The 24,789-nt window shown below is 41.3% G+C and overlaps 1 long non-coding RNA gene across 2 annotated transcripts in view; it reads right to left on the bottom strand.

Annotated features, from left to right (window-relative positions):
• The window catches only part of LOC133766649 (uncharacterized), a 347,434-nt gene extending 323,254 nt beyond the window's left edge, over window positions 1-24,180 (bottom strand). For both annotated transcript variants that reach the window (XR_009866734.1, XR_009866733.1), the window contains exon 1: window positions 24,065-24,180. This is a non-coding gene — a long non-coding RNA (uncharacterized LOC133766649). The remainder of the gene's footprint in view (window positions 1-24,064) is intronic.
• Between the last annotated feature and the right edge of the window lie 609 nt (window positions 24,181-24,789).

The following is a 24,789-nucleotide window of genomic DNA, read 5'->3' as shown; positions in this document are numbered from 1 at the left end:
GCTAAGAGAAAAAACTTCTAATATCAATCCCATTCACAATAGCTACAAAGAAAATTAAATACATTGGAATAAATTTAACCAAGGATGTCAAAGATCTCTACAATGAGAATTGCAAAACATTAAAGAAATAGAAGAAGATATTAAAAAATGAAAAAATCTTCCATGTTCATGGATTGGAAGAATCAATATCATCAAAATGTTCATTCTTCCAAAAGCGTTTTACAGATTCAATGCCATACCAACCAAAATACCAAAGGCATTCTTCTCAGATCTAGGAAAAAATTATGCTGAAATTCATATGGAAACACAGGAGACCTTGGAGAGCTAAATCAATCCTATACAACAAAAACAAAGCCAGAAGCATCACAACACCAGATTTCAAGACATACTACAGTTATAATCAAAAAAGTCAGTTACTGGTACAAAAACAGTTGGATAGACCAATGGAATAGAACAGAAATTCCAAAAATCTATCCAAGCATCTACAACCAACTTATATTTGACCAAGGAGCTAAAACTAATCTCTGGAGCAAGGACAGCCTCTTCAACAAAAGGTGCTGGGAAAACTGGATTTCCATATGCAGAAGTATGAAGCAAGACCCCTACCTTACACCTTAAACAAAAATCCATTCAAAATGGATTAAATACCTAAATGCATACCTGATACCATCAAATTATTAGAGAACATTGGTTAAATCCTGCGAGATATTAGCATAGGCAAAGAGTTCTTGGAAAAGACCCCAGACGCAGGTAATCAAAGCCAAAATTCACAAATGAGGTTGCATCAAATTGAGAAGCTTCTGCACTGCAAAGAAATACTCAGGAAAGTGAAAAGACAGCTGACAGAATGAGAGAAATTATTTGCAAACAATATAACTGATAAAGGATTAATAACAAGAGTATATAAAGAGATAAGAAAATCCACAACAACAAAATAAACAACCCAATTAAGAAATGGGCCAAGGACTTAAACATACATTTTTCAAAAGAGTAAATCCAAATGGCTAACAGACACATGAAAAAATGTTCAGGATCACTAGCAATCAGGGAAATGCAAATAAAAACCACAATGAGGTTTCACCTCACCCCTATTAGAATGGCTCTCATACAGAAATCAACAAACAACAAATGCTGGCAAGGCTGTGTGGAAAAAAGTACCCTAATTCACTGTTGATGAGAATGTAAACTGGTAAAGCCACTATGGAAGACAGTTTGGAGATACCTCAGAAATCTGAATATAGACCTACCGTATGACCCATACTCCTAAGAATTTACCCAAGTTAAATGAAATCAGCAAAAAAAAAGTTACCTGCAATCCTATGTTTATTGCAGCTCAATTCACAATAGCTAAGACATGGAATCAACCTAAATGCCCATCAACTGAAGACTGGCTAAAGAAATTATGGGATATATACTCTATGGAATACTACACAGCAGTAAAAAAAATGAAATTCAGTCATTTGCAACAAAATGAGTGAATCTTGAAAACATCATACATAATGACATAAGCCAGTCCCAAAGTGACATACCATATGTTTTCCTCGATCTGTGAGAACTAATAGAGCACCTAAAAGAAAATCTATAGAAGTGAAATAACAGCCCTGTCTTGACTGTCGAGGTACATTTTTTTCTCTTCATACTATTTGTTGAACTCTTTACTTAACATAGGCTTAATCATGTATATAAAGTCAATTGAAAATAGATCTCAGTAAAAAATAATAATGGGAATAAGAGAAGAAAGAGGAAGTTTGTAACTATAAAGCTGTATAGTTCTGCATACATTCCTACAGACTTACTTCTAAGGGTACAGTCTAAAAGCTTGCCATGGGACTCCAAATCCCATTAAGCTGGGAAGTAAAAATGACATCTTAAGTGTTAAAATGATCATATTAAGTGTTAATATATACATAGGATTAAGTGTTAAAGTGATCATATACACAGGATCAAGTGTCTGGTAATAATAACAGATAGAATTAAAAAGGAGAGAACGTTCTAACATGGGAAGCAGTCCACACAGCAGACTCAGAATGACAATCACTGTAAGTAACACTCTGACCTCAGAATCAGCCCTTAAGGTTTCCTGGTCTGGCTGAAAATCCCATGAGAGCATTTCAGGCATGGAAAGCCAAGATACTATAGCAAAAAATGTTCTACATGAAGGATCTCTGTGAGTGAGATCTCAGCAGAAAGAAGTGGCCATCAAAGAAGGATGTACTTTTCTCTATGGAGGAGAGAACATCTACTTTGCTTATGGCCTTGTCCAAATACTGACAGTTGGTGGACTCAAAAGGCTTCAAAGGCCTCAGCAGCTCATGTCAAGAGCCTCAGGTGGTCACTGACATCATACATAAGAGTTTTAGTTGTTAAATTAACAACAGGAGTCACTGTGCACGAACTACCCATGCAGGACATCTGTTCTCAATGAGCTGTATCATGAGAGTTAACTGTAAAACTAGTTCTTAAACAGTGTGTATGTGTGTGTGTAAATTGTTGCAATCTTTACTTGGTATAGAGTTGGTCTTCTGTGTACAAAATTAATTGAAAATGAATGGAGTATGGGACTGGTAAGGGGAGAGGGAGGAGGCAGAGGGGTGAGAGTGTGTGTGGAGGGCAGGTATTGTGGGAAGCATAACTATATTCCTAAAGTTGTACTTGTGAAATTTGTATTCCTTAAAAAATAAATTAAAAAGAAAGTAAAATAACAGCCCTGATCTTGACTATTGAGAAACAGGTTTTTTTTCTCTTCTTCATACTATTTGTTGAACTCTTCACTTAACATAGAGATAATCATACATATATAAAGTTAATTGAGGAGCCAGCACTGTGGTATAGTGGGTAAAGCCACCATTTGCAGTGCCGGCATCCCATATGGGCACCAGTCTGAGTCCCAGCTGCTCCACTTTTGATCCAGCTCTCTGCTATGGCCTGGAAAAGCAGTCAAAGACAGCCCAAGTCCTTGGGCCCCTGCACCCACATGGGAGACCTGGAAGCTGCTGCTGGCTCCTGGCTTCAGATCTGCACAGCTCCAGACAATTAGGCAACTGGGAAATGAACCAGTGGATGGAAGACCTCTTTCTCTCTCTCTCTCTCTCTCTCTCTCTCTCTCTCTCCCTCTCTCCCTCTCTCCCTCTCTCCCTCTCTCCCTCTCTCCCTCTGCCTCTCCTTCTCTCTTTGTGTAACTTTGAATTTCAAATAAATATATAAACCTTTAAAAAATAAAAATAAAGTCAATTGAAAATAGATCTCAGTAAAAAAATAAGCATGGGAATAAGAGATGGGGGAGGAAGTTTGTAACTGTAAAGCTGTATATTTCGGCATACATTCCTACAGACTTATTTCTAAGGGTAAAGTTTAAAAACCAAAAATGGAATCCCAAATCATATTAAGCTGGGTGGTAAAATGCCATCTTAAGTGCTAAAGTGATCATATTAAGTGTTAAAATGATCATATAGATAGGATCAAATGTTAAAAGGATAATATAAATAAGATCAAGTATTGTGGCGAAAATGACCTACATGAAGGATCTCTGTGAATGAGATTCCAGTGGAAAGAAGGGACCATCAAAGAAGGAAGTACATTTCTCTGAAGGGAGAAGAGAACTTCTACTTGGATTATGGAATTGTCTAAATAATGTCAGAGTTTGTGGACTCAAGAGGCTTCCATAGCCTTGGCAGTGCATGACAAGAGCTGCAGGTGATGTCAATTTTTAGAAATAAGAGTGTCAATTGTTAAATCAACAACAGGAGGGCCAGTGCCATGGCTCACTTGGTTAATCCTCCGCCTGCAGCACCAGCATCCCATATGGGCACTGGATTCTAGTCCCAGTGGCTCCTCTTCCAGTCCAGCTCTCTGCTGTGGCCCAAGAGGGCAGTGGAGGATGGCCTGAGTGCTTGGGCCCCTGCACCCACATGGCTCCTGGCTTCGGATCGGTGCAGTGACCGCCGTGGCGGCCATCTGGGGGGATGAGCCAATGGAAGGAAAATCTTTCTCTCTGTCTCTCTCTCTCTCTTTCTCACTGTCTAACTCTATCTGTCAAATAAAAAAATTAAAAAAACAAGAGGAGTAACTGTGCACTTGCTCCCCATGTAGGGCCTCTGTCCTTAATGAGTTGTACTATGAAAATTAACAGTAAAGCTAGTCTTCAAACAGTACTGTATACTTTGTGTGTCTATGTAGTGCAAACTGTTGAAATCTTTACTTGGTACAGAGTTGATCTTTGGTATGTAAAAATAATTAAAATTAATCTTAATGAAGCATGGGATGGGAGAGGGAGTAGGAGGTATGATGGTTTGGGGGTGGGAGGGCGAGTATGAGGGGAAGAACGGCTATAATCCAAATGTTCTACCTATGAAATTTATTTTTTTAAATAAAAGCTTCCTATTTTAAAAAAATGATCTAGTGTCAGGAAATAATAATAGAATTAAAAAGTAAAGAATGTCCCAACACAGGAAGCAGTCCACACAGCACACTCATAGAATGACAATTGCTTTAAATAGCAATTTGACCTCAGAATCAGCCCTTAAGGCATTCTGATCTGGCTGAAAAGCCCATGACAGCATTTTAGGCATGAAATGCCAAGACATATGACAAACAAATATCCTACATGAAGGATCTCTGTGAGAGAGACCTCAGTGGAAAGAAGTGGCCATCAAAGAGGGATGTATGTTTCTATGAAGTGAGGAGAGAGCTTCCACTTTGCTTATGGTCTTGTCTAAATATTGACAGAGACTATGGATTCAAAAGGATTCCATATCCTTGGCAATTCATGCCAAGAGCTTCTGGCGATCACTGATGTCATACATAAGAGTTTTAATTGTTAAATTAACAACAGGAATAAAGATAATTGAAATTGAATCTCGATGTGAATGGAATGGTAGAGGGAGCGGGAGTTGGGAGGGTTGCGGGTGGGAGGGAAGTTATGGGAGGGAAAAAGCCATTGTAATCCATAAGCTGTACTTTGGAAATTTACATTTACTAAATAAAAGTTTTTAAAAAATTAACAGGAGTTACTGTGCATTTACTTCCCATGCAGGACTTTTGTCTTCAATGTACTGTGTTATAAGAATTAACTGTAAAACTTGTTCTCAAACTGTTTTGTATGCATGTGTTTGAATGCAGATTAATGAAATCTTTACTTAGTATAAAGTTGGTCTTCGGTGTATAAAGTTAATTGAAAATTATTCTTAATTGAGAATGGGACTGGGAATGGGAGAGGGAGGAGGAGGTGTGGTGGGAGTGGGGGATGGAGGGTCGGTACGGTGGGAAGAATCACTATATTCCTAAAGTTGTACTTACGGAATTTGTACTCATTAAATAAAAGGCTTCTTTGGGGAAAAAACCAGTACATTTCTGGATGGTCATACTGGGGCTGCCCCAGTGGCCCCTTAGGAGAGACGGCCATTGGCTGCTGAAGCACATTGTGTGCTCATTAATAGGCAGACAGAGTGATTGCAGCCCTGGAAATAGGCCGGTTCAGAAAAGCTGAACGAGCCACATTTGGTTCATCAACTGTTGGTATGGAATAGGCTGTCTGCATCTATCAGAGAAGTTACAACTGCACATAGAGACACCATACCAGTGGCATCCAAATGAAGACAATGGGATGTTTAAATATTTTACTAAGGCCCTTTAAACATGAGTTTGTATAGAAAGAGGGAATGGCAGGATTTAAATCAGCTCTGCAGGGCCCGGACTTGTAGCACAGCTGCTTAAGCAGTTGCTTACGAAGTTGACATTCCATATGAGTGCAGTTTGGAGCTCTGGCTACTCCAGCTCTGTGCCTGTGAAAGCAGCAGAGGATGGTCCAAGGGTTTGGGCCCCTGAAAACACATGGAAGCCACAGATGGAGTTCTAGGCTCTGGTTCTAGACCTGGCGCAGTCCTGACCAATGTGGCCATCTAGGGAGTGAACCAGCAGATGGAAGACACCTCTCTCTCTCTCTCTCTCTCTTTCTTCCCCCTCTCTCTCTCTTTGTCACTCTGGCTTTCAAATAAAAAAAATAAGTCTTTTAAAAAAAAGAAAGTAGAAACATGATTGTGCCACAGTTATTTCTGTAAATGCCCCATTGTCTTTATGTACATCATCAATCATCTGTTCATCTCTGCAATACAAAATCACTGATCACAATACATCTAGCAAAGTCTCAGTAAATATTAATTGAATCAATGAATTGACCGGCTTCAATTTCAAATTAACTGTGCACCACAAAGAAAGTTTTGATACTGAGAACCCGAAAACAAGGCACTTAACAAGAGGTGACTCCAGTGTGAAAGAAGTCTCTCTTACTATCTATTGTCTTTATCAGAAGCTGAATTTCACCAATCCATAAATTACATCCTAATGTCCTTGGGGGAATAAAACCCATTTTCTCCTTAGCCCCACACAGATCTCTGGGGCAAGATCCCCTCATCTCTTCATTTCAAGTATGTTGGAAGTATCAACCACAGTAAGAGTCGATCCAGCTGACTCTCACTTGGTGTCTGTTCATATGACCCATCATTTCGACTCTCCAGGAACAGCCCAGATAGCTGCATGTGCTTGTTAAGAATGTATTATTTGCCAGCAATGGTATCATTTAATGTTCACAGTGATGCTATGATATTGGTGCTTTCATTTTTCCCATTTTAGGCATGAACAAACTGAGGCTAGGTGTGGTTGAGTAGTCTACCCATGGTCTCAAAGCCAGTGCCCACACAGGAGCAACAGGATTTGTACCCACATCTGTTTGGTTCCAAAGATCAAAATCTTAGTTTATGATGCCAGTGCCCCCCTAAAATGCCACTCAAAATAATCTCTTTGGTTTGCCCCACAGGTACCTTATCTCTATCTTAATGCCACCATAATTACTGTCCTCATATTTCAAGATTCAAGGTTTTGACATTCTGAGTTTATTATTTTTTATTTGACAGATAGAGTTATAGACAGTGAGAGAAAGAGAGAAAGAAAGGTCTTTCTTCTGTTGGCTCATCCCCCAAATGGCCGCCACGGCCGGTGCTGCGCCGATCTGAAGTCAGGAGCCAGGTGCTTCTTCCTGGTCTCCCACGCGGGTGCAGGAGCCCATGTACTTGGGCCATCCTCCACTGCCCTCCCAGGCCACAGCAGAGAGCTGGACTGGAAGAGGAGCAACCGGGACTAGAACCGGCACCCATATGGGTTGCCGGCGCCACAGGCAGAGGATCAGCCAAGTGAGCCATGGCACCAACCCCTATCTTCTAAGTTTAAATTCTTAGTCAAAAATGATACCCTGGGGCTGGTGCTATGGTGCAGAAGGTTAAGCCAATGCCTGCAACGCCAGTATCCTGTGAGGTGTTGGTTCAACTCCCAACTGCTCCACTTCCAATCTAGCTCCAGCTATTGTGTGCCCATGTGGGAGATCCAGATGAAGTTCCAGGCTCCTGTCTTTGGCTTGACCCACCCAGCTCCAGCCATTGAGGCCATTTGGGGAGTGAACCAGCAGATGGGAGATCTCTATCTCCCTTCTCTCTCTGTAATCCTGCCTCTCAAATAAATTAATAAATCTTAAAATTAAAAAAAGGAATGGCTGCTAAGTTGATATTATTCTCTTTTTCATCTAGAGGCTAGTTCTAAATATAATTTGGGACAATAACACTTTTTCTCCACATGGATATTAACATCCTAAATATCAATGATGCTTGCATGTTAAGATTGAGAAGAAACTAGAAATAAAATACTCCTAAACTCTGCCTAAAGTGAATGCATAAGCAGAGTAATGATTAGTAAATAACAAGACCACATTAAAGAAAATAGGTTTAATAAAATCTTGATGAGCTCCCAGTCTTCAAAGGTTAATAACCAAGAACACTTCCAAGCCCGCATTTCACTGGTACCTCTAAGTTGTAAACTTGAAACTTGCCGCCCAGACTCTGGTACCATCCTCAACTGGAATGCAGCGCTCCTTAAATTAGTGCTGTCTCATTGCCATTTATAAAACAACAGTGACGTTCATCATGAACATAACCTTATCAAGGAGTGAATTTCTTCTAAATCATCTGGCTCACAAAAGATGATCTCCTCATGAGAACTATAATTCTATAGAATGATTGGTTGTATTTTTTAAGACAGCATCAATTTTTCTGCCAGGACGTTTGTGTCTTTACTGTTGAAGAAAGAACTACATTAATCCTATAGTAATCCTCAGAGCTGTAATCCTCTTTTTATTCCCAAATCCACATCAGTGCAGCAGGAGCAGCGATTAAACAGCATTCCCTTCCCCATTTGCCCACATTTTACATGCCAAAGAGGTTTCCCTGGGGACTCTTACTGTCCTAAGACCTCTCCTTCCTGGTGCCCGGAGTCTACTGAATCAGTCCAGAGAGAGAGAGAATTGGATTTGAGGGGAGCTCCTAACCCTAATCACCCTAAGCGACTGCTGACAAACCCCCGGCACTGTGCCGTGGCCAGGGAGCCCCGACTGCTGCCAGGGACGGGTCTCAGCAGTAGCCTTTGCTCCCTCCAGAGCAGGAGGTTCCTCCTTGGTTTTGTCAACTGTACCTGCCAGCGGGCATCCTACAGCAGGGTAGGCGTCTCAGAAGCACAATAACAGAACTGCACCCGGCCGAGGCCTTGCCGACATAATTGAGTCTGGGCTCTCTGGGAATTCACGACTTTGGCTCTGGGCTGCAGGCTAGCTTGACCCTTTCCTTCACACAGGTCTGTAACTGAATCAAGTCTTCTAATTCTACGGGCAGCCATGCCAAACTCCATCTGTGTCTTACAGTTGGGACTTAAAAGGGGAAGCAGGCTCCTGTGTATCGGTAGGACCCTCTGACAGAATGACCAGTCCCTCACTGCCACCAACACTCATGATCGGATCCTGATCATCAGTCACGAGCTGTTTCAGGGAACCCATGCGACGGAGATGGGACGCAGGATTCCCGAAGGCGAGCACACCGTCTGCAGTACTCAGGGGCTGGTCAGTTCCCATCAGCAGTGAACACACAGGTAGTTTGTCATTCGTCCAGGAGACTACTGGAGAGGAGAGGAAATGGCTTTTTCACCTCCATCATTTAGACAAACCTGAATGAAAGCTATTAAGGAAAATATCTCAGCCTGTAACAGCGGATCTTAAATAAATAACCCAGGCACATAAGATGCACAACAACACTTGCATCCAAAATCCTGCTTTTGAAGCTCCCTCTTTTCACTTCATTCTGACTCCATTAAAGAACAAATCCTGTCTTCTGGTCAGCAGGAGCAGTTGATGATTAAACGCACGGCCAGTTTGGAGCCCCACGGAAGGCAGTGCCCTCCACAGTGTGTGCTGTCGTTACCAGTGGCACCTGGGCTCCTCTTTCCCCATCTAAGGATCTGGAAGCCTTCCTCTGCCACATCCACCCGGCTTGTTGGAATTGAACGGAAGCCACGGCCAAGAGGCAGTCGGCTTGCAGCCTGTCTGCTGCCTGGTGATTACTGCAGGCCCCTCCCAGTTCAGGGGAGGAGCCCGGTTCTACACAGACCTTGCCAGACCTTTGCTTGCACACTGAGATTTGCATCATTTATGTTAGGTGCCCTGAAGCCACACCAACCCCTTCCCATCTTAATCCTAATTCTTTTTCCTTGTCTACACCCAGTTGAGGCTGAACTTATCCCAGAAGCCCGCTGCCTTCTACGGTTCCTCCACCCAAGCTCAGTGCCCTCTTCCCCCCATTAGCATGTGTGCTCTGGAAGAAATAGAGCCAGAAAGGAGCAGGTGTAGTCCCAGCTCTACAGGTGCATTCTTGCTGCATCACGAGCTGGCGGGGAAAGACAACCTTGACTGAATGCTGGGGATGTCTCCTTGCTTGGATGGTTGACTTCTAAGAAAACCTCATATGAATGGAGGTTATGTGAATGTTGAAGTCTTTAATTAAGAATGTAGTCGTTCTCTAAGGAGCTGCTCCTAATTATATTTTGTGTCTTAATGTTGATGATCATGAAACTGTGTTGTGGTCCTGCTGTTTAGAACAACGATTTCTAGTCTTGGTTGTACGTTAGAGATGCTTGGAGAGTGTTTAACACTCTCCCTGCCCTGGCCACATGCCAGACCAATACAGTCAGACCAACACAATCTGCGAAGGTGAGACTCAGGCATTGTGGGTTTCATAGCTCCCAGGTGATGCCAACGTGCAGCCAAGGGTAAGATTGTCGGGGCCAGTGCCCTGGCCCGACATGAGATGCAGCAGGCTGAGGCTGTCCCTTATCTAATCCTGTTTCCTGTGCTTATTGTCCTGAAGGCTGAAGGCACAAGATTTTTCATCCCACATTCCTGCAGGCAGGATGTGACTTCTGATGAAGGTTTATGATGTTCTTTGCTCCATCTGCAGAGCTTGTACCCTGATCATTGCTACTTTGTAAACTTGCTCTGTTCCTGTGCTATGCATGATTGCACACAATGAATGTTATCTGTATGGGGTCTGGGGTATATATCCTTGTCTTTCTGTGTGCTCGGGGCTGGAGACTGAAGGGTTTCCCCAGGGAGACTGCCTCCAGTCCCTCATCGCCGGGCCCCCTACTTTGGCTTGGAACGCGATGAGGCAATAAACGTGGTGATGAATTGACTGAGTGCTGCGTGTCTCCATGTGGTTTGTCGGGTGGCCTCCGACATAAGATCACAAGGTTGGAAGACCCTCCCGTAACTGGGTTCTAACTGCTTTGATTGCAGCAGTTTTCCATGTGCCTCAATGTATTTTCTTTGGTTAAAAATTATAATAACAATCACCCTTTATCAAGAGTTTATTCTGCCAGAAGCATTAAAGCTACCAAAGTGAAAGATGACAGTTTCCATTAAAATAAAGTTGGGCCGGCACTGTGACACAATGGGTTAAAGCCCTGGCCCAAAGCACCAGCATCCCATATGGGTGCCGGTTCTAGATCCCGCTGCTCCTCTTCTGATCAAGATCTCCACTATGGCCTGGGATAGCAGTAGAAAATGGCCCAAATCTGTGGCGCCGGCATCCCATACGGGTGCCGGGTTCTAGTCCCAGTTGCTCCTTTTCCAGTCCAGCTCTCTGCTGTAGCCCGGGAGGGCAGTGGAGGATGGCCCAAGTGCTTGGGCCCCTGTACCCACATGGGAGACCAGGAAGAAGCACCTGGCTCCTGGCTTCGGATTGGTGTAGCGCCAGCCGTAGCAGCCATTAGGGGAGTGAACCAACTGAAGGAAGACCTTTATCTCTCTCTCTCTCTCACTGTCTATAACTCTACCTGTCAAATAAATTTAAAAAAAAAAAGGAAAAAAAGAAAGAAAGAAAGGAAGGAAGGAAGGAAGGAAGGAAGGAAGGAAATGGCCCAAGTCCTTGGGCCCCTGCACCCATGTGGGAGACCAGGATGAAGCTCCTGGCTTTTGGCTCCTGGCTTTGGATCAGTGCAGCTCCAGCCATTGTGGCCATCTGGGGAGTGAACCAGCAGGTGGAAGACCTCTCTGTCTCTACCTCTCTCTGTAACTCTGTCTTTCAAATAAATAAAATAAATCTTTAAAAAAAATAAAGTCAAATACATGCACTGGAGATACTGAGGCAATGTCCAGTTCTCAAATATCCACAAACTGGTGTATTTGATAATATACAGAAGATGTTGGGAAGACCAATAAATTTCTAAAGATTCCATCTGGAGTGTGGAATGCAATGAGAAGGGATGGCCTTTTGTGTGTTTCTTTCTTTCTTGATATCCTTCAGCTTTAAATTTATTATACTTGTATTTTAAAATCTAAAACTACAACTTATTAAGCAGAATTTCTTTCAAATTTGGGACTGTGAGCTACAAGTCAGGACTTGAGGAACAAGCGGCCGACATGGCAATTAAGCTGCCCCCTGTACAACCACATCTCATATGGGAAAATTAGATTTGAGAACCCAGTTCCTCTGCTTCTGATCTAGCTTCCTGCTGATGCACACCTGAGAGACAGCAGGTTCTGGAGAGTAAGAACTTGAATCTCTGCCATCCACATGGGAGGCCTGGATTCAGTAGCTTGCCCGTGACATCAGCCTGGACCAGCCCTGGCTATTGCAGCCATTTGGGGTGTAAACCAACAGACAGAAGCTTCAATTTCTTTCTCTCTCTTCCTCCCTTCTTCCCTCCCTTCTTCCCTCCCTCTCTCCCCCCTCTCCTTTCCCTGTTTCTGGCTGTCTTTCAAATCAAATGAAAATAGACTAAAGAAATTTTTTTAAAAGAAGTCAGGACTTGGAGTTTTGTGAACTAAAGTTTACTCATCCACAAAATATGGGCAATTAAAATAATATAAGGAATAACTACTTAATTACTTGGCAGAGCAAGATCCTAACAGATTAATATGTGCAACAGCAAAATCACTCTTCAAAGGTAACCAATGTATTCACAGAGAATAAGCAAGACCGTGTGCACAAGAGAACTAGCAGAAATTAAATACTGAGGCTGTAAAACAGATTGGCTCAGACAGAAAGGAGAGAAAGAATGTCACTGGGCCTGGATCAGAACCCGGGCAGCAGAGACAGGCAGGAATCTGGACCATCAGGCCTCAGATACTTAGGTGTACTGGGAGCTTCTGGAGGAAATCAATGTTTGAGTCAGTAGATGGAGTACAGCAGGCTGCCTTCCTTAATGTGGGTTAGCCACATGCAATCTGTTCGATGACTAAACCAAACAGAAAGCAGGGTAACAGGAAATTCGCTCTCCCTGCCCGTTTCTGAGCTGCAGCAATGGTCTCCTCCTGCCTTTGGTTCACGCTCAGACAGGAATCTCCCAGCCTGAGTTCTCCTGACTCTCAGGCCATCAGATCGGGGCTGGGCTGGAGCTGCCCAAGTCCACCTGACCTGTTGTGCACAGCATAGTGAGTTCATTCGTGTGTATATGTGTGTATGTGTTTCTATGTGTGTGTAGAGAACATATCCCATTGATGCTGGTCCTCTGGAGAGCCCAGAAGAATACATTCAGATATGTCTTAACTTGTGAAATGAGGAAATCATTTCAGTTGATCTTCAGGATCCCTTTAATTTGTATATTCAACGAGATCTGAATATTGGGTGAGCTATAATTACAATAACTTCTTTGGAAAAACCATTGAATGAGGAGAGATGCTCAGTGTCTTAGCACAAGTAGCCAGAAACTATGTGACTCTGAAGAAATTACCAGCCCTCTCTGATCCACAGTTTCCTAGTAGAACAAATCCTTGCGTTGTTAGCATTTGACACATCATCCCCTTTTACACCTACTTTGCATTTGCCACATTTTTTACTTTTCATTAGTTAAAATCTATAAATTTTAAGCATAGACCTGGAAAAATGAATTTCATTATGACATAGTGTTTTGGAAATAAGAACTAGTGCTAAGTTTAAAATTAGCACAGTGCTTGGGCTTTACCAAGATATTTCAAAAGGACAGGTGGGTTATTTCTTCCTGGATCCTCTCTATAGTCGCTCAATGGCTGTATTCTCTTTTAAAAATGAAACCTCAGGTCTGTTCAACAAATTATGGAGTTGCTCACGTTTTGTTCCCAGTCCATACTATTGTGATTGAGTTATTAAGACAACTGTTTGGATAGATGCTTCTCTCTTGATCAGTTCAGGAAAAAAAAAAAAACATTTACAAGAGATCTGTAGGTCATTATAGCAACTACCACCCCCTTGTGCCTAATTTCAGTAGTAAGAAGTTTTAAACTTTTACTTCTCCAAGGAGCTAAGCATTCTCTTTCTCTTTACTGCTGGGCATTTGTTGATTCCATCAAGTATGTATTGAGTGTCAAGTCCCAGGCATTGTTCCTCATGTCTGAGATATGTCAGTGAATAAAAGAAAGGAAGATCCTGCCCAGTAGGAAGAGAGCAGATTTAATTGACACTATAACCAAATGGACCTAACAGATATCTACAGAACTTTTCATCCTACAGCTACAGAACATACATTTTTCTCACCAGTGCATTGAACTTTCTCTAGGATTGACCACATGCTAGGCCATAAAGCAAGTCTCAGCAAATTAAAAAAAAAAAATCAAAGTCATACCATGCACCTTCTCAGACCACAATGCAATGAAGCCAGAAATCAGCAACTCAGGAACATCTAGAATACAACATACAGAAACTGAACAGCATGCTCATGAATGAACAGTGGGTAATAGAAGAAATCAAAAGAGAAATCAAAAAATTTCTAGAAACAAATGAAGATGACAATACAACATATTAAAATTTATGGGATAGAGTAAAAGCATGTTAAGGGGAAAGTTTATAGCAATTAGTGCCAAGAAATTGTTTAGTGCCAAGAAATTAGAAAGGCAACAAATAAATGAGCTAGCAATGCAGCTCAAGGATCTAGAAAATCAAGAGCAAAACAAACCCAAAACTAGTAGGAGAAAAGAAATAATTAAAATTAGAGAAAATCAACAAAATTGAAACCAAAAAAATACAAAAAGATCAGCAAAACAAGGAGCTGGTGCTGTGAACAAATAAACAAAATTGATATACCTTTGGCCCACTAACCAAAAAAAGGAGAGGGAAGACCCAAATCAATAAAAGTAGAGATGAACAAGGAGATATAACAACAGACACCACAGAAATAAAAAGAATCACCAGAAATTATGACAAATGGCTGTTTGCCAACAAACCCAGAAACCTAGAAGAAATGGATCAATTCCTGGACATATACAACCTACCTAAATTAAGCCATGAAGACACAGAAAACATAAATAGACCAATAACCAAGATGGAAATTGAATTAGTAATAAAGACCCACCCAACAAAGAAAAGCCCAGGACCAGACAGCTTCATTGCTGAATTCTACCAGACATTTAAAGAGCTAATTCCAATTCTTCTCAAGCTATTCAAAAAAATTTAAAGGGAAGGAATCCTCCAAAACTCCTTCTATGAAGCCAACATCACCTTAATTTCTAAACCTGAGAAAGATGAAACAGAGAAAAAGAACTACAGACCAATTTCCCTGATGAATATAGATGCAAAATACTAGTCACTCAAATCCAACAACAATCAGAAAAATCATTCACCAGGACCAAGTGGGATTTATCCCTGGTATGCAAGGATGGTTCAACATTTGAAAATAATCAATGTGAAACACACATTAACAAACTGAATAACAAAAACCATATGATTATCTCAATAGATGCACAGAAAGCATTTGATAAAATATAACATCCTTTCATGATGAAAACTGTAAGCAAAGTGGATATAGAAGGAACATTCCTCAATACAATCAAGCTAATTTATGACAACACGTGGCCAGCATCCTATTTAATGGAAAAAAGTTGGAAGCATTTCCACTAAGATCTGGAACCAGAAAAGGATGCCCACACTCACCAACACTATTCAATAGTCCTGCAAGTTTTAGCCAGAGCCATTAGGCAACAAAAAGAAATCAAAGGGATACAAATTGGGAAGGAAGAAGTCAAACTATCGCTATTTGCAGATGACATGACTCTATATATGGGAACCAAAAGACTCCACCAGGAGACTATTGGAACTCATAGAAGAGCTTGGTAAAGTACCAGGAGCACCAAAAACGAAACCTGTTAAAGTGAAATGGACACTATGAGAAACAGTGACTTGATCAGCCCTTGTCATCAATGTTGATGAACAACTTAATACTTTATCCCTTTTAGTATTTTTTTTTGTCCTACTTAATACTATTGGTTGAACTCTGTAATTAACACACAATTATTCTTAGGTGTTTAAATTTAAATGAAAAGTGATCTCTGTTAAATATAAGAGTGGGAATAAGAGAGGGAGGAGATGTACAATTTGGGACATGCTCAATCTGACTTGCCCCAAATGATAGAAATGTGCCAGGGGAGTCCAATCCAATCCCATCAAGGTGGCATGTACCAATGCCAACTCACTAGTCAAAGTTATCAATTTCAGTTAACAACTGATCATAATGATAGATCTAAGAGTCAAAGAGATCACATAAACAAGACTAGTGTCTGCTAATCCTAACTGATAGAATCAAAAAGGGAGAGAATGATCCAACATGGGAAGCGGGATACACAGCAGACTCATAGAATGGCAGATGTCCTAAACAACACTCTGGCCTCAGAATTAGCCCTTAAGGCATTCGGATCTGGCTGAAGAGCCCATGAGAGTATTTTAGGCATGGAAAGCCAAGACACCCTGGAAAAAAAAAAAAGATCTAAATGAAAGGTCTCTGTGAGTGAGATCCCAGTGGAAAGAATGGGCCATCAAAGGAGGAGGTACCTTTCTCTGAAGGGAGTAGAGAACTTCCACTTTGATTATGGCCTTGTCTAAATAAGATAGGAGTCAGCGAACGCAAAAGGCTTCCATAGCCTTGGCAACTCATGACAAGAACCTAGGGAGATTACCGACGCCATAAACAAGAGTGTCAAATTGTTAAGTCAACAACAGGAGTCACTGTGCACTTACTCCCCATGTAGGATCTCTGTCCTTAATGTGTTGTTCAATGTGAATTAATGCTATAACTAGTACTTAAACAGTATTTTACATTTTATGTTCTGTGTGGGTGCAAACTGTTGAAATCTTAACTTAATATATACTAAATTGATCTTCTGTATATAAAGATAATTGAAAATGAATCTTGATGCGAATGGAATGGGAGAGGAAGTGGGAGATGGGAGGGTTGCGGGTGGGAGGAAAGTTATGGGTGGAAAAAGCCATTGTAATCCATAAACTATACTTTGGAAATTTATATTTATTAAATAAAAGTTTAAAAAAATGAATACACAAAAATCAACAATCTTTGTATACAAAACAATGCCATGGCTGAGAGAGAACTTCTAAGATCAATCCCATTCACAATAGCTATTTTAAAAAATCTTTGAATAAATTTAACCAAGGATGTCAAAGATCTCTACAATGAGAATTACAAACCATTAAAGAAAGAAATAAAAGAAGATACAAAAAAATGGAAAAATCTTCCATGTTCACAAATTGGAAGAATCAATATCATCAAAATGTCCATACTACCACAAGCAATTTACAGTTTCCATGTAATACCAATCAAAATACCAAGGATATTCTTCTCAGATACAGAAAAAATAATGTTGAAATTCATATGGAGACACAGGAGAACACAAATAGCTAAAGCAATCTTATACAACAAAAACAAAGCCAGAAGCATCACAATTCCAGATCTCAAGGCATACTACAGGGCAGTTACAATCAAAACAGCCTGGTACTGGTACAAAAACAGATGGATAGACCAATGGAAGAGAATAGAAACACCAGAAATCAATCCAAGCACCTACAACCAACTTATATTTGACCAAGAAGCTAAAATGAATCCCTCAAGCAAGGACAGTCTCTTCAACAAGTGGTGCTGGGAAAACTGGATTTCCACATGCAGAAGTATGAAGCAAGACTCCTATCTTACACCTTACACAAAACTCCATCAATTGGATTAAAGACCTAAATCTATGACCCAATGCCATCAAATTATTAGAGAACATTGGGGAAACCCTACATTGGCACAGGCAAAGAGTTCTTGGAAATGACCTCAGATGCACAATCAGTCAAAGCCAAAATTCACAAATGGGATTACATCAAACTGAGAATCTTCCACACTGCAAAAGAATCAGTCAAGAAAGTAAAGAAGCAACCAACAGAATGGGAGAAATTACTTGCTAACTATTCAACTGACAAAGGATTAATAACCTAAATATATAAAGAGATCAAGAAACTCAACATTAACAGACAGACAACCCAGTGAAGAAATGGGCAAATGACTCAAACAGACATTTTTCAAGAGGAAATCCAAATGGCCAACAGACACATAAAAAATTGCTCAGGATCACTAGCTGTTGGGGAAATGCAAATCAAAACCACAATGAGGTTCCACCTCACCCCAGTTAGAATGGCTTTCAGGCAGAAATCAACAAATAACAAATAATGGCGAGGATTTGGGGGAAAAGGTACCCTAATCTATTGTTGTTGGGAACATAAACTCATAAAACCACTATGGAAATCAGTTTGGAGATACCTCAGAAATCTGAATATAGACTTACCAAATGACCCAGCCATCCCACTCCTGGGAATTGACCCAAGGAAATGAAATCAGCATATGAAAGAATTATCTGCATCCATATATTTATAGCAGCTCAATTACAATAACTAAGACATGGAATTAACCCAAATGCTCATCAGCTGAAGACTGAATAAAGAAATTATGGGATAAGTACATCATAGAACACACAGTGGTCAAAAAAAGGAAATCTGTTCATTTACAACAAAATGGATGAATCTGGAAAACATCATACTTAGTGAAATAGGTCAGTTCCAGGGCTGGCACTGTGGCGTACCAGGTAAAGCTGCCATCTACAGTGCTGGCATCCCACATGGGCACCGTGTGACTCCTAGCTGCTCCACTTCTGATTCAGCTCTCTGCTGTAGCCTGATAAAGCAGTAGAAAATGGCCCAAATCCTTGGGCCCCTGCACCCATGTGGGAAACCCAGAAGAAGCTCCTAGATCCTGGCTTTGGATCAACACAGCTCCAATGATTGTAGCCATTTGGGGAGTGAACCAGCAGATGGAAGACCTCTCTCTCTCTCTGACTCTCCATCTCTCTCTGTGTACCTCTGACTTTTAAATAAATAAGTAAATAGATAGATAGATAGATAGATAGATCTTTAAAAAAGAAGCCAGTTCCAAAGGGAAAAATACCATATGTTTCCCCTGATCTGTGAGAACTAATAGAGCACCTAAAAGGCAATCTGTAGAAGTTAAATTGACACTTTGAGAAGCAATGACTTGAATAGCCCTTGACTTGACTGTTGAGGAACAGTTTTTTTTTTTTTCATACTATTTGTTTAACTCTTTACTTAACATAGAGTTAAACATTTGTTTATAAAGTCAATTGCAAATAGATCTCAGTAAAAACAAGAGTGGGAATAAGAGAAGGAAGAGAAAGAGGGGTGGGAGTATAGGTGGGAAGGTGGGTATGCTGGGAAAAATCTCCATGTTCCTAAAGTTGTAATTATGAAGTGTATGAAGTTTGTAACCATAAAGCTGTGAAGTTCCACATACATTCCTATGGACTTACTTCTAAGGGTACAGTTTAAAACCTTGCCATGGGGCCCTTAAGCTGGGTAGTAAAAATACCATCTTAAGTGTTATAGTGATCATATGGATATGATTGTCTGTTAATAATAATAATAGAATTAAAAAGGAGTGAATGCTCCAACAAGGAAGCGGTTCACACAGCAGACTCATAGAATGACAATCGCTTTAAATAGCACTCTGACTTCAGAATCAGCCCTTAAGGTTGATTCTGATAAGCCCATGAGAGCATTTCAGCCATGGAAAGCCAAGATACTATTGAAAAAAAAATGTCCTACATGAAACACCTCGGTGGATGAGACCTCAGTGGAAAGAAGTGGTCATCAGAGAAGGAGGTACTCTGAAGGAGGAAGAGAACTTCCACTTTGCTTATGGCCTTGTCTAACTACTGATGGAGCTTGTGAATTCAAACAGCTTTCCATAGCCTTGGCAGCTCATGTCAAGAGCCTTGGGTAATTACTGATGTCATACATAATAAGAATGTTAATTGTTAAATTAACAACAGGAGTCACTGTGCACTAACTTCCCATGCAGGACCTCTGTCCTTAAAGGGTTGTATTATAATTATATCTAAGTGCTCCAAAAAAATGTATCATTCTGGCCGGCGCCATGGCTCAACAGGCTAATCCTCCGCCTTGTGGCACCAGCACACCAGGTTCTAGTCCTGGTTGGGGCGCCAGATTCTATCCCGATTGCCCCTCTTCCAGGCCAGCTCTCTGCTATGGCCCAGGAAGGCAGTGGAGGATGGCCCAATTCCTTGGGCTCTGCACCCGCATTGGAGACCAGGAGAAGCACCTGGCTCCTGGCTTTGGATCAGCGCGATGTGCCAGCCGCAGCGCGCCGGCTGCAGTGGCCATTGGAGGGTGAACCAGTGGAAAAGGAAAATCTTTCTCTCTGTCTCTCTCTCTCTCACTATCCACTCTGCCTGTCAAAAGAAAAAAAAATGTATCATTCTTGGGTGCTTCTTTAAAGTTAATTAAGCTTCTAAAAAAAAGAAGAAAGGAAATTAACTTCAAGATGCAATGACTTTCAACAGCCCTTGTCTCAACTGTTGAGGAACAGTAATTTTTTGTGTGCAAATTGCTGAACTCTTTACTTAGTATAGAGTTTGTCTTCTGTGTATAAAGTTAATTGAAAATGGATCAGCTCTCTGCTATGGCCTGCGAAGCAGTAGAAGATGGCCAAAGTGCTTGGGCCCCTGTACCAATGTGGGAGACCCAGAAGAAGCTCCTGGCTCCTGGCTCCTGATCGGCGCAGCTCCAGCTGTTGCAGCCATCCAGAGAGTGAACCAGCAGATGGCAGACCTCTCTCTCTCTCTCTCTCTCTCTCCCTCTCCCTCTCCCTCTCCCTCTCCCTCTCTCTGTAGCTCTTTCAAATAAATAAAATAAATCTTTAAAAAAAGAAAGAAAATGGATCTTAGTGGAGAATGGGACTGGGGATGAGAGAGAGAGGAAGAGGAGGGGTGGGAGTGTGGATTGGAAGGCAGATATGATGGGAAGAATCAGTATATTCCTAAAGTTGTACTTATAAAATGCATGAAGTTTGTATTCCTTAAATAAAGGTTTCTTTGGGGAAAAAAGAAAAAAAGTCAGAAGCATCACAATGCCAGATTTCAAGACATATGACTTACTACAAAAGATGTTATAATCAACTGCCTTGGTACTGAAGCAAAATACATGTGTGGACCAATGGAACAGAATAGAAACCCCAGAAATTAATCCACAATTCTACAACCAACTAAACTTTGACAAATGAGCTAAAATCAATCCCTGGAGAAAGGACAGTCTCTCTTAACAAATCATGTTGGAAAAATTGGTTCTCTGCAGGCAGAAGCATGAAACAAGACCCCTACCTTACACCTCATACAAAAATCAACTCCCAGTGAACAAAGAGACCTGAAGCCTGAGACCTTAAGCCATCAAATTACTAGAAAAAAACACAGGTGAACTGCTTTAATACACTGGCATAGGCAAACACTTCTTAGAAAAGATCCCAGGACAACAGGCAATAAAAAAAATAGATAAATGGCATTACAACAAAATAAGAAGCTCCTGTGCAGCAAAGGAAACTCAAGAAAGTGAAGAGGCAACCAACAGAATGGGAGAAAATACTTGCAAATTATACATCTGAAAAAGGATTAATATCTATAATATATAAGGACCTCAGGAAACTCACCAACAAAACCATCAATCCAGTTAAGAAATGGGCAAAGGATATGAAAACGCATTTATCAAATACAAATGGCCAACAGACACATGAAAAAATGCTAGATCATTAGCCAGCAGGAAATGCAAACCAAAACCACAATGAGGTATCTCCTCATCCCAGTTAGAATGGCTATCATCCAAAAATCAAAAATAACAAATGCTGGTGATGATGCAGAGAAAAAAGCAACATAATACACTGTTGATGGGAATGTAAACTACTACAACCATTATGGAAGACAGTATGGAGATTCCTCAGAAATCTAAAAATAGATCTACCATATGACCCAGCCATTGCACTCCTGGGAATTTACTCCAGTGAAATTAAATAAGCATATGAAACAGTTATTTGTACCACCATATTTACAACAGCTCAATGCATAATAGCTAAGTTATGGAATCAACCACAATGTTCATCAACTGATGACTGTATGTGCATATGAGTGAAGTTGACCTCTTGGGGATTGATTATTGTTTACAGCCCTTGTCAATACTCCTGATGAACAGTGGTCTTTCTACTTACTATTTATTGAACTCTTTATTCAGCATAGCATTAATCCTGTAATTATAAAGTAAGTTAAATATACGTTACTGCAAAAATTAAAAAAGAAAAAGGAAGGAAGGAGAAGGGGAGGAGGGAAGGAAGTGTTATTATGCTCTTAGAATTGAATCTATGAATACATGAAATCTGTCCTCTTGATATTAGTAAAAATAAAAGAACAATAAACTCAATTAAATAAATTATATAGCATACCAGAAGGTGGTAAGTACTATGTAAAAAAAAAAATAACAGAAAGTAGAGTAAGGTAAGGAGGCTGGGAAGGACAGGAAGGAAGACAGCTAGAGCAGGAAAGGCATGGAAGTTTATGTAGGGGACCTAGCACTGGATCTTCCATGGCCATCAATAGTGACTGGCCTGGTCACTCAGACTCATCACAAAGATGCTTCGTGTTACTCTGTTTTAAATGGTAAGGAAGCACAAAAACAGAAGGATCCATTATAGTAACCTTCACTAGTCCAAACCTGTGGAGGAATGAGGTGAAAAGGTCATATCAAGATGACTGCTGAGGTGAAAAGTTCATGCCAAGATGGCCACTGAGGTGAAAAGATCACGCCAAGATGGCCGCTGACAACAGAAACTGCCTGGCAACAGGCCGTGATTGGATGGCTTCGAAAACCACATGACAACAAAGGAAACTACATGACAACAGAGCCTGACGGCTGTGATTGGATGGTTTCAGAAACTGCCTGGCAACAAGCGCCTGACTGGCAACAGGCTGTGATTGGATGGCTTTGGAAACTGCCTGGCAACAGGCTGTGATTGGTTGGGGCATAGACTGCCCCTTGACCGGATTGGCTGGTCTTGGCTATATAAGCTGCTATACCAACTGAAATAAACGAGTCTGTGGGCTGCTTGCCTCAGGCCCGCTTTCACCCGGCTCCCGGAGTCCTTGTGGTGACTCCATGCCTCTTGCCCCCACCACGCTCCTCCTCTCAGAACGAATCCTCTCACAAACAAATCAACCTCAACACAAACCCAACTTGAAAACAGTCCTAAAGAACAAGTACAGGCTCTTCCTGTCTCTCATATACACACACTGGTCTATAACCATCAGCAGACTTCTGTTATGCACCATCTTCAAGGAAGCTATGCTTCTGAATTTTCTGAAGCCTCTACTCAACATGAGCTGGGACTGTCACCTTCTTCTCATCCCTTCTGAGGCTATGGCCTCTGCATTTGGTTGGCCCTTGATCAAGAATACGAAGTTCACGGTTACATCACAGGAGTGAGTGCAATGAGTTTGTATGGCCCTCCAATGCCAAGTTAGTCCCATAGAAGAGCTGCTCTTTTGTGTGAACATCAATAGGGCTTCTGCTCAGTGTGGACAGGTAACTGGGAATATTTAGGATGTTTTGTATTTTTATCAAAGCATACAGGGAAAACGATTGATCATTCTTCTATCCCTAAACTAATCTTGACTTTTGCTGTCAGCATTGCATTTCTGCTCTCTGAGCTCACTGAGCTCTTCAATAATGTTTCCATTGCCCACTAAGTAGGGGCTGCCATGATTTCCTGGAAGATCTGATTGGTTGGTTGTCATTTCAGACTAGTTCCCATGGATGCTTTTCATGGCTCAGACCCCTAACTCTCTTGGTATCTTTTCTTTTTGGTGTATTTTAAACTTTAGAGACTTTGAATTTTCCCTTCCTTCTGAAGTGGCCATACCCTGTTAAATGTTAACAATATTAATGCTGACATGGATAAAGAATCAGCCCTCAGGCTGGTAAGAGTCCTGTAGCTCCAAAATCCCCACTAATAAGACCGCCCTGCAGTTAAGTGGCTATAACAAACAGTAATAGTCTGCTCACATCCATTATACAGCAGGCTGCCCGCTGCTTTATTGACTGGCAGAAAACAATTCCCATTTCATGAAACAATAAAAATTAAATTGAGTGTAAACTCTTCCAAGGTCACTGCCTCTAACCTTACAACATCAGAAATGAGGGCCATAAACCCCACCATGTACCATTTGATCCGGAAGAAGCCCTGAGTCAATTCTTGTGCTCTGTGTGCGGCATCCCATCAGCACCTAGCTGTGCACTGCCTCCGACAGAGCTGGCTGTCAGGAAATGGCAGGAATGTTCTTCCTCCCTGAGTCTGGCGGATGCATTGTTCCTGACGGCAAGCGGTGCCCACCCAGCCCGCCAAGTGAAGCAGCATCCGCCTGCATCATCCTGAGAGTCCTGTTGGCACCCTACACTCCCGATGGTCTAGGAAGCCACTGCCTCAGTACCACCCGATGCATCAATGCAATCACAGCCCACAGGCTTCCTCGGCAGCCCAGCCCCGTCCAGGTTACCTGTGCATCCGCTAGAGAGGTTCAAGAAGGTTTTAACCACTGACAAACTCAGTCGCCAAGGTTTTCCAATTGCAAAGATCTCTTCTTCAAATGTCTTGTGTCGTGATGAAAATATTGAGAGGATTCTGAAACAAAAAGGGAAACTGAAAAGTAATCTATCCCAATTCCCCCCTTCACACCAGAAATCCCCCAAAACCACCCCAGTCCAAAACATCAGAATTAGCAGCATATATTGTGGCACAGTGGGTTTAGCGGCTGCTTGCAACATTGACATCCCATGTCAGAGCACCAGTTCAAGTCCAGGCTACTCAGCTTCTGAACCAGTTCCCAGCTAATTCTCCTGGGCAGCAACAGACGGTGGCAAAAGTACTTGGGCCCCTGGCACCCAAATGGGAGACTCGGGTTTTGTCTTGGCCTAACCCTGGCTGTGGTGGGCCTCTGGGAAGTAAACCAGCAGATGCAAGATAACTCTCTCACTCACTTGCTCTCACTCTCTCCCTCTCTCGTCCCCTTCTCTTTCTCTCTTTATCTCTTATCTTTATCTCTCTTTCACTCTCTCAAGTACATGACAAAAAATTTTTAATCTATGTAAGAGTATAAGAAGTACAAAATCATAAGAAAATGCTCTAATAACTAACTAACTAAATTCAATGAAATCCTTTATCAAAGTTAAAGCAAGCTTTGTTGTAGAACTTGATAAGCTAATAATATTTTTATTTTCAAAT

The sequence above is a fragment of the Lepus europaeus genome, chromosome 9, assembly GCF_033115175.1.
Source record: "Lepus europaeus isolate LE1 chromosome 9, mLepTim1.pri, whole genome shotgun sequence".
Lineage (NCBI taxonomy): Eukaryota > Metazoa > Chordata > Mammalia > Lagomorpha > Leporidae > Lepus > Lepus europaeus.
This window is presented reverse-complemented; position numbering and strand designations above follow the sequence as displayed.